Source organism: Cimex lectularius, unplaced genomic scaffold (assembly GCF_000648675.2).
Source record: "Cimex lectularius strain Harlan isolate CLEC.00 unplaced genomic scaffold, Clec_2.1 scaffold180, whole genome shotgun sequence".
In the NCBI taxonomy this organism is placed as follows: Eukaryota; Metazoa; Arthropoda; class Insecta; order Hemiptera; family Cimicidae; genus Cimex; species Cimex lectularius.
The window spans coordinates 365,967-377,279 of record NW_019394226.1 but is presented as its reverse complement, the minus strand read 5'-3'; positions in this window follow the sequence as shown (position 1 = coordinate 377,279).

The window sequence follows — 11,313 nt, the reverse complement described above, 5'->3', positions numbered from 1 at the left end:
AGTAACAAAAAGCTTCTCCAGAAAAAAAAATAGTGGACTGAGAGCCGAATAATATGTGTTCCAAAAAAAATAAATAAATAAATAAAATTATTCTACTTTTATAAATATATTTATTTATTGATAATGGTCTGTTTATTAATATTGAGTTGCGATGAAAAGTGGTTTATTTATTTCTAATGGGTAAACATAAATCAACCTGTCTATATTTATTTACTTAGCATATAGTAGACATATCACGAAGTAATTATATTTATTTTTGTGAATAAATTAGTTTATTCGGGGTCATCATTTTTAATTGTGAACAAAATCATAAATATTTAAATTGTTTTTACCAGAGGTAAATGTTCAATTAAGGCCACAGCCGTACTTTCAACACATCTCGCATTCCGATTCTTATGAAATGTCACTCTGAGGACGAGGGGCCCTTTACCGGCCCAAGGGTCCCGGCCATGCCTCGGATCCAATTATTCCATCGTAATTATAAAAGGAAAACAATTAGCGTCTGCCCTGGGGGCGGGGGCATTAACCATGCAAACGAGTTGATTGTTTTTTCCGGATCGGCCGAGCCGGCTAATACGTGTAATGATATGTTAATGGGGACTTTGAAGCCCATTGTTGTTGTAATTAGTCCAAGTCGGTCGTGGGAGGTGTCGGGACGCCGAGGGAACAGAGTCCTGTTGACAATCCACTAGCATACCATTACCAAGGTACGACTTCATTTCTACGACGGAAACAAAATCGAACCGAACCGAGGAGGTGTTTTTCTTCCGGGAGGGCTCACCCGAGCTACCTCATTATCCGCCGAAGCGACAGCAAAGAATACACGCGACTAACTCGGTTTGCATACATTACGTCTTCGAATTTGCAGTTTCTAAACTAATTTACGCCCCTGAACTCGTTAGCAGACGAATTGTTTCATTATTTAAAACCGAGTTAAAAATGCAAATAGGCGCGATTAAATGCAAACCTGGAGAAATTTATTTACTCGTGTTTCCTAGTGCTTTCTCAACTTGGAAAATGTCAATTAATCACGTAAATTTGATTAGAGAAACACAAAAAGAAAACATATCTCCATCTTTTACACAAAGTAACCTTATAACCACCTAATACATTTACAATGTGGAAAACTAAAAAAGACCCAATTTTACTGTGATAAATTGAAGATTGATTTGAATGATATATCAAAATTTTATTGTTATACAGTACACACTAATGTTTCATTGGCAAACTAAATATCTTGAATTCAAAGTGTGCGTTTTCACTGTGCTAAACTAAATGTCCAGGATTACAACTAAAAATTACAAAGAAATTTACAAAATGGTCATGTTAACCAGCACATATTGATTTCTGACAATTAAACTCTATATTAAAATTTGCCTCAAAATGAAATTGCGTGTTTTCACTTTGCTAAACTGAAAAGCCAAAATTACAACAAGTAAACTAAAAGTCTCGGTGACAAATAAAGTTACAAATCGGTAATGTTAGCCAGGACATACCAATTTCTGGCAATTATTCTCTAAATTAAAATTCCTCTCATAATAAAAGTTCTGTATTTACACTGAGCTAAACTCAAAGGCCAAGATTACAACGTAGCAAATTGACAAAACGGTCATGTTAACCAGCGCATATCAATTTCTGACAAATATTCGTCTCATTATAAAAGTTCAGTATTTACACTGTGCTAAACTAAAGTTGTCTGGTATCACAAACAAATAATAACCTCACAGACATTCATTGACCACCATTATCGTTAGAGCAAACAAACTAACTTACATTACTGAGAGCTAATATATGCAAGAAAAGTTTCACAACTCAGAAAGCAGTAGTTTTTTAGTGCTAGTGTGCTAGTACAGCTGGATTTTTAGTTTTGTGTTTTGCTTTCCTGGAGAAACGGAAGGCAATATTGATTTATCATGACAGTTATTATTGCCAACAACCGTAATTGCGTGTACTGAATACATAAGTCGAAAAACGTAAACTTCCACTTGTCTATCCAGTAATTTTTTTTTCTTCACTTGTGTCACTTTTCTTGAGGATGTGCAATATATCAAAGTGGCCGATGATTAATTTTTCATGTATGACCAAGTTACACAATCCACTAGTGGTACTACTTATCAATTATTCTCTAAATTAAAATTCCTCTCATAATAGAAGTTCTGTATTTACACTGTGCTAAACTCAAAGGCCAAGATTACAACGTAGCAAACTAAAAAGTCTTGATGCCAAATAAACTTACAAATTCGTAATGTTAACCATGACATACCAACTTTTAACCATTATTCTCACAATTAAAATACGTCTCGTATTTAAAGTTGTGCATTTACTTTGTGTTAAACTAAAAGGCCAAGATTACAACATATTAAACCAAAAATTACAAAGAAATTGACAAAACGGTCATGTTAACCAGCGCATGTCAATTTCTGGCAAATATTCTTTCAAGTAAAATTCATCTCATAATAAAACTTCTGTATTTACACTGTGCTAAATTAAAAGGTCAAGATTACAACTTATTAAACTAAAAATTACAAAGAAATATACAACTTGGTCATGTTATGCAAGACCTACTAATTAATGACAATTATTCTCTAAATTAAAATTAGTCTCATACAAAAAAATGTGTATTTACATTGTGGTAAACTAAAAATCCAAGATTCCAACTTATTAAATTAAAATTACAAAGACATTTACAAAACGTTCATGTTAACCAGCGCATACTAGTTTCAGTTTATTAGTACTAGTTTCTGACAATTATTCACTCAATTCAAATTTGACACAAAATAAAATTTTGTATTTTTACTTTGCTAAACTGAAAAGCTAAAATTACAACAAGTAAACTAAAAATTCTCGGTGACAAATACGGTTAAAAATTGGTAATGTTAACCAGCACATACTAATTTCTGAGAATTATTCTCTCAATTAAAATTTCTCTCATAATTAAAGTTCTATTTTTACAAAGTGCTAAACTCAAAGGCCAATATTAGCACGTGTTCCACTAAAAATTAAGAAAAAATTAACAAAATTATTATGATAAGCAGCACATACTAATTTCTCACAATTATTCTCTCAATTAAAATTAGTCTCATATTAGAATTTGTATATTTACACTGTGCTAAAATAAAGATTATAACGTAGTAAACTAAAAAGTCTCGGTGACAAATAACTTACAAATTGGTAATGTTAACCAGTACATACCGATTTCTGTCAATCATTCTCTCAATTAAAATTTGTATCATATGTCAAGTTGTGTATTTACATTGTGCTAAACTAAAAATTCAAGATTACAACGTATTAAACGAAAAATTATAAAGAAATTTACAAAATGATCATGTTAACTTTCACATACTAATTTTTCTCTAAATTAAAATTCGTCTCATATTAAAAGATGTATATTTATACTGTTCTAAACTAAAAGGCAAAAATTATAACGTAGTAATCTAAAAATTCTAGATAACAAATAAAGTGCAAAATTAGAATGACATAGACACAAAATTTTATATGTACACTGATTACAAATTTCATTCACATGCACGCACACACATACTGTGTACTGGGTTGTGCTTTTCGCAGTATACCGACAATTCCAACTTTTTAATTCACACAATGAATTACCGGCAGGCCTCGAGAATCACCCAGCCGATGTGTTGACAGTCCGGTGTCGGTCATATCCGTCTTGATTCCGAGGTTGGCTGCTGAACTAACAACAGCTTGGTCATTTCAACCGCCACCATACTAGAGACGGTTTATTCCTCAGATTTTACTGTATTACTCTGGTCTATGCCTCCATTTGAGCATTTGGTTAAGGGTAATTTCTTCCTCAGGAAAAAGTTCAGACTATGTCGTTTATAGTGGGCGCTTTTAGGTTTAGTTTCCTTCTTCATGTAAAAGTTATAAGATATATTTTATTAAGGTTTATGTCGATTTTCTCACACCATTTTCTTGCAATGTTTTTGGCGTTTTGCAACTGATTTGACAGAGTGTCTTTGAAGTTTTCTTTTATATTAGTAGGATATCCTACTTATATATATACATAATCAAAAAGTCACCATTTTCAATCATGCTTACTTTGTTTTAGTTATTACAAGTTGTCTAAATGTCTTCCCTAATTTCATTCACTACGATCATTACTACGATTTTAATAAGAACTTTACTGTTATATTCATTTTCAAACAGTTGCATAAAATTACTCCAGTTATTAATTAGGTTTGATTAAAACAAAACTAAATTATAGAAAACAACTTGAATTATGTCTTGAATAAATATTTCCTTTTAAACAGAATTTTAATAATCAATATTCAATCAAAATTTTAAATAGCTTGTTTTCTAATTAACTTAGAAAGCCCTGGAAGTCATTAGGTGAAGCACCTGCCTATAACAGTGGCCGCTTTTTTTTATCAGCCGGATACTTTGTTAAGCATACTTTATCGTCTTAATAATAATTAATTAATAGGCAATGTAAATTTCCAATAGAAATGTTGTTTAAACGTGGGTTGATACAAGTTTTATTTTACAATATTTACTTACTGACATGAGTGGATATGACTTTATGAAATATAAATTTACATTTCGTCTTTTTTTTCTCCTCTCTGTACCTTTATTGCTATTCCTGAAGCGGATCTAATAAATGTTGATGCTGCACATTCCTTTACAAGGCTGATCTGCCGTCTTTTTAACGGGCATGTGGTAAAATGTTACTTGTGCTTCAAAGAAAACCTCTTTATTGCTTAACGTGTAGGTTTTTTATTTGATGAGGGAGTTGATTAGGGCAGTTTTTGAATACGTAAATTTGAATTTTATGTCAAATCATCTGAGCCTTGTTGGATATTAGTTTTGAGGTTTGAGAAAAAAAAAAATTACTTAGTAAATTTGGTTATGGTCATGAAATGTGGTTCACTTATCGAGTTTTTGTCGAAGGTCGCGTGGGTCCGTCAGGTCGTGACGCGTCCCACACGACACCCGGAAACACGGTTAGCCCTGTCGTTTTTCATTATAAGATATTCGATCCGTAGCCGACGGTATAAATAAAAAAAAAATCGATTCAATCCTCCCGTCAAGATTAACAATTGCTTTTATCCCGTCCCCCTTATTTGCTTTAGGCCGGTTTATCAGCGTTAATTGTTGTCGTAATTCTTACAGTTGCCTGCTGCCAGGAAAAAGGGGCGAAGTCGCTTTCGAATATCCCGCAATTTGCGACCGTCCGGCCGGTTTATGGTTATAAAAACAAATTTTCAGTGAGTAGGACGGCCGTTTAAGAGCTTACATTGCGGTCGGCCGGTCGTTTAAGAAATTGCACTCCTTTTTTTCACTTTTTTCTACTAAAAGTTCACGGCTTACATTTTTCATTGCATCTCTCGTACATTTGTAAGTACGTCGGGTTCGAATGCAAGGCGGCTGGATTCGAACCCGGGACCTTAACCTTACAGTGATGAGTGCCGTGACAACGCCTAAATCGTTGCGGCCACCGACGCCCCGTATCTCTCGTTGAATCAATATATCGCACATCCACAAGAAAAGTGACACAAGACGCAAATTTATAAAATTGTTTAGTTTTTTAAATATTCGGTGAGATGCTACAGGAAAATTGACACAACTGTAGGTGGACACTTAGCTCCTAGGCAGCACTATTTGTCATATTTGATTTGACGGGAAACGTACTCTCCCAACTCACGAAAAGTGGCAAATCTTAGTTCTGTGTCGAGCTTTAAAGCAACTAAAGTATCTTTAAAGTATTTTTGAGGAAACGTGGCAGACTTACGTTAGTTTTTTTCTTGTTTAGAGACGGATTTTACGCTGTACCGGAGTCACATATTGACATTATGAAAAATAGTTGTTAAACCAATTGTACAAATAGGGTTTTCGTAATGTGAAATTAAAATATGTTATCTTTTAACTTTTATAATACTTTATAGTTTCAACTATTTTTTGTAATGTATTAATTACATTATTTTAAATAATCGATAAAACATTTATTTCAATAATTAATTTTGCATTTTAGATAAATAATTAGCCCAGACCGTGAAAGCACATTTGGGTCCAAAATAATCTTAGTAAAACTTACTACATCGATATTTATGCTTGCTCGTTTGTAAGGTTTGTAAAAGTCTGTTATCCCAAAAAAAGTAATAGCCTTACAGTCATTCATTGACCACCATTATCGTTAGAGCAAACAAACTAACTTACATTACTGAGAGCCAATATATAGAAAAGTTCCACAACTCAAAAAGGGGTAGACTTTTAGGGGTAGTACAACTAAATTTTTCGGTTTTGTCTTTTCGCTTGTCTTGGAGAAACGACAGGCAATAATGATTGATCAGTTTAAATTAAATGTGATACGTAGGCCTATTGTTTTGCCAATTGGATTTATTACCATTCAGAATTTTATAAAATGTGAGATCCGTAATGTTCAGTTTTTTAATTTTTTGTAATTAATTGATGATTTTGCTGTATTATGAATTATATTTAATTCACTAATTTCGAGATCCGCTTGACCAATTAATATATCACAATTAATTAAGGTTTTTAGTTGAGATAAAAACGTCAATGGCACGAGCGGGATTCGAACCCACGATCTTCGGCTTGATATGCCGCTGCTCTACCACTTGAGCTGTCGTGACTTCGATGCACTCGGACACCAACTTCCTACCTCAACCCCACCTTATCAGTTTTCCCTCCTTTTGCCATTTTTCAAATGTCGTGTAATCGGATTGGATTCTCGGCGACAAATGAAATGGCCACGGAGAGCAGTAGTGAAGTATAATTAATTTTGAATCATTAATTAACTTAAATCAACCTACAGCCATTAATTAATCAACCAAAAATTAAGGTTTTTAGTTGAGATAAAAAAGTCAATGGCATGAGCGGGATTCAAAAGAAGTACGAAGCCATTGAAAAATGGCAACAAGGAGGGAAAATTCAAAAGGTGGCGTTGAGATAGGAAGTTGGTGTCAGAGTGGATCGAGGTCACGATAGCTCAGGTGGTAGAGCAGCGGCGTATCTAGCCGAAGATCGGGGGTTCGAATACCGCTCGTGCCATTGACTTTTTTTATCTCAACTAAAAACCTTAATCAATTGTATTATATTTAATCTTACATTATATCCTTTTGCACTGCTGTTGTACAATTTCTGTTGGAATTGCATTTTGTCCTTGTTTAAAAAGCCACGGAAACTACAAAATATTGCCAACAGAATTCCAGATGAAAGTCAAAATGAAACAGAAGAAGAAACAGCAGAAAGAAATACCAAAATATATTTCATTCGCTCGTTGTTAAGTTTGTACGTTGTCTGTTATAACAAACAAATAATAGCCCTACAGTCATTCTTTGACCACCATTATCGTTAGAGCAAACAAACTAATTACATTACTGAGAGCGAATATATGCAAGAAAAGTTCCACAACTCAAAAAGGGGTAGACTTTTAGGGGTAGTACAGCTAAATTTTTACGGTTCTGTATTTTCGCTTGTCTTGGAGAAACGACAGGCAATATTGATTGATCAGTTTAAATTAAATGTGATACGTAGGCCTATTGTTTTGCCAATTGGATTTATTACCATTCAGAATTTTATAAAATATGAGATCCGTAATGTTCAGTTTTTTAATGTTTTGTAATTAATTGAGATGATTTTGCTGTATTATGAATTATATTTAATTCACTAATTTCGTGATCCGCTTGACCAATTAATGTATCACAATTAATTAAGGTTTTTAGTTGAGAAAAAACGTCAATGGCTGGATTTTTAAAGTGTATTGCTTAAGTCTTAAAGAAACGAAAGGCAATCATGACAGTTTTTATTGCCAACAACAGTAATTGCGTGTACTCAATACATAAGTGGAAAAACGTAAACTTCCACTTGTCTCTCCCGTAAATTTTTCTTTTGTTGACTTGTGTCACATTTCATGAGGATGTGCGATATATCAAAGTGCCCGATGGTTAATTCTTCATGTATAACCAAGTTACACAATCCTCTGGTGATACCACGTATCATTTAATAATACCCGTTATATTTAGTGTCTATTGACCAAATTACTTCTTTGAACTAATTAATCTTTTCATGTAACGTTTTGGTTGCAATGAAAAAGTTACTGCCACGAGCAGGGATTCGAACCCACAACCTTCGGCTAAATACGCCGCTGCTCTACCAATTGAGCTTTCGTGTCTTCAATCCTCTCGGACACCAACTCTCCGGAGAGCAGCGGCGTATTTATCCGAAGGTCGTGGGTTCGAATCCCGCTCTTAACACTGACTTTTTTATCTCAACCATGACCTTACATAAAAAGAATAATTAATTTGGTCAATTGACTACTAAAACGTAAATGGAACAATATCAAATGTTAAGATCTTAGTCTATTCTTGGAGAAAATTAATTCGCTTTTATATTTAAATTTAAACACTTCCCACTTCAACCTACCTTTCGAATTTTCCCTCCTTTTTGCCATTTTTCTAATGTCGGGTAATCAGGATTCGATCCTCGGCGACATATGACGTGGCCACGGGGAGCTGTTAGTGAAGTTATACTTCGTTTTACTTATTAAATCCATTATATTTAGTGGTGGTAGGGAGAGACAGGCGGACAGAGAGAGAGAGAGAGAGAGAGAGAGAGAGAGAGAGAGTGAGAGAGAGAAACAAATACAAACACACAGCGTGTCCTTTTTAGATGGCCCAGCTAAATTTCTCTTGAACCAATGACGCTATAAAAAACTTAAAATTTCATGTATGACCATATACAATCTGCCACATCATTTTAAAAGATTTTTACACTGAAATCAACGGTGCAATCGGATTTTAAATTGGTCAAAAAATGACAAAGTTAGGTCAAAAAGTTGTTCTAGTCAAAGTTGCAGGAAGAAATGTTGGAAGGGTTTTAGGTTTTTCAAAAAATAAAATTAGAGATGTACGCCGGACTTACAATTTTAAGCCCTATTGCTTTCATCTTGTCCAGGGATTTGGGGAACTCCGAATATGGCAGGCGTTCCTTGCATAAATGTCGATTTGGGAAGCTGAAGAAAACATTCTTTCATCCTATGAACTGATGAACCCAAGATCACTTCTATTGGCATACTAAAACTTGGGAATATTCGAAATGGGCAGAGGAAAATACGAGAATTTCATACTCTTGTCATCTTCAGGCTCACAGTTCACAGTTGGGCCTTATTTCTACAAAAATAATTTAAATGGTGCTCAGTTCCTCAATTTATTGAGGGAGGTTTTACCAACGCTATTAGATGAAGTTCTTCACAACGACTGATTCTCCAGCTTGATCCAGGTGACACGTTATTTGAATCCTCACTTCCGGGATAGGTGGAAGGACCTCATGGCCGGATCTGTTGGTCTCATCCATCACCCGATTTAACTCCAATTGACTATTTTCTGTAGGGGTCACTTAAAAAACTACGCCAATCATATCCGAGCAACCTCAGTTCAACAACTTGCAATGCTTGTCAATCCATCTCCCCTGACCCACTCTGAGCACCGGTAAAGAGTGGTTAAAAAGAGCAAATCTTTGCATCTTTACGCAAGGCAGGCAGTAGGAATATGAAATTTGTTTAATAAATAGCAAACTAAATTTCTTTATTTAGTTATATAACTTTGTCATTTTTTTTCACTAATTTAAAATCCGACTGCACCATTGTTTTTTTGTTTTTTACAAAATCCTTCAAAATGATGCATGCAGGACGTACAGGGACGTATTTGAAGTTGAACTGGGCCTAATATATATATATATATATCGTAGATAGCAAGACTTTAGAAGACTTTAATAATACATTTTAACCGAAATCGAGAGGCGATCCGAATTTATTAATTTTTTTTCATACTATTTCATAATTATTCGGAGATGGTGAGATGTGATCTGGTGTGATCATCTTCAGGGCTCAATAAAGATTGAAACGTTGGCACGATAAAGAAAATGTTTTTCTAAAACCCACGTCACACCAGACCGCATCTCACGATCTCCGAATAATAATTGACTAACGGTCACTAAACACCGCATATTTCATAATGATTTTTGATTTGCGATTAAATTTCACAGTTAACCCTGAACTACTTATATGTATTATGATTTTATTTGTTCCTATATCGTCGAGTTTTCTTTTTTCTTCCAAGAATTTGGTGCAGTTCTATTGAACGGCGAAAATACAATGCTGGATATGAAATTTAGAAGTTAGTACGTGAACAATGAAAATTAATTGAATTAATTTAAATTAAAAGAAAAACTTCACTATAACTAACAACTATATTTGGTAACAGTAGGAGTAGAAGAAATGATGAGTAAAAAATAAAGCGATAAGTAGCGGACCGTGAGTGTAATGGACGGTTCAATATGTGTTTACTTTCCTCGTTGTATAATTTTTAATATTGTGTCATTGGTACTTGTTAATTACCGAAAATTCCTTTATGCTCTGGAACCCAAGAATTTGTTAGCGTAACCTGTTTTAAAATGCCCTTTTGCGAATATATTAACAGAATGTATTTCTGTTTGATAGATCGATTTTTTCCTCCCAAATTGAGACATTAAAGGACATCATATAGAGTCCCAATTGTCAGTTTCTATGTTGGTAATGATATAAACATTTCAAGCTATTTACCTTGAGTTGACTGAATTTTCTCCCATTTCCATCTAAAACTAGAGCACATGACAACGAACCCTGTCATACATTCCGCTAATTGTCGCCATGTGTTTACAACAACACTGTGAACTGTTTGCGCACTTCGCAACGGATCAAAGGCCTTTCGGGTCAACTAATTCCGCCGTCTGATTCACCGCAAAAAACATCTCGACAGTAAAGTCGGCGTATTAAAAAAGTAAAGTAATTCATGCGAAACAGGAGGGCTTAACGTCCAACTAGTGTTGTCAGTCAAACGTGGGTGGCACGGACGAAAATTCAAACCACTTTTACAATACTTTTTTTTAAATATTATTTTCAATCAAAAATACATGAACAATGCAGTGATTCGAAACCAGGTCCACTAGCGTGTAGTGACGTGCGATACAAGAAAATATTCAATAACAGTACACGATACTGGTATCGAAAGAAATATTCGATACTAACGAGTACTTGCTCATATGAGTAGTTTTTCGTTTAATCATAAATGATCTACCATCTTATCACAAATGATCTACAAAACTATTGTGGACATGTGTGATGATTAGTGACCGTTTGTCGATGATTATTCAGAAATCGTGAGATGTGGTCTGGTGTGACGCAGGTTTTAGAAAAACATTTTCTTTGTCGTGCCAACGTTTCGATCTTTATTGAGATCCATCTTCTGGGTCTGGGATTTACAAACATTGTTTAAATTTAACAAATACATCTAAGAT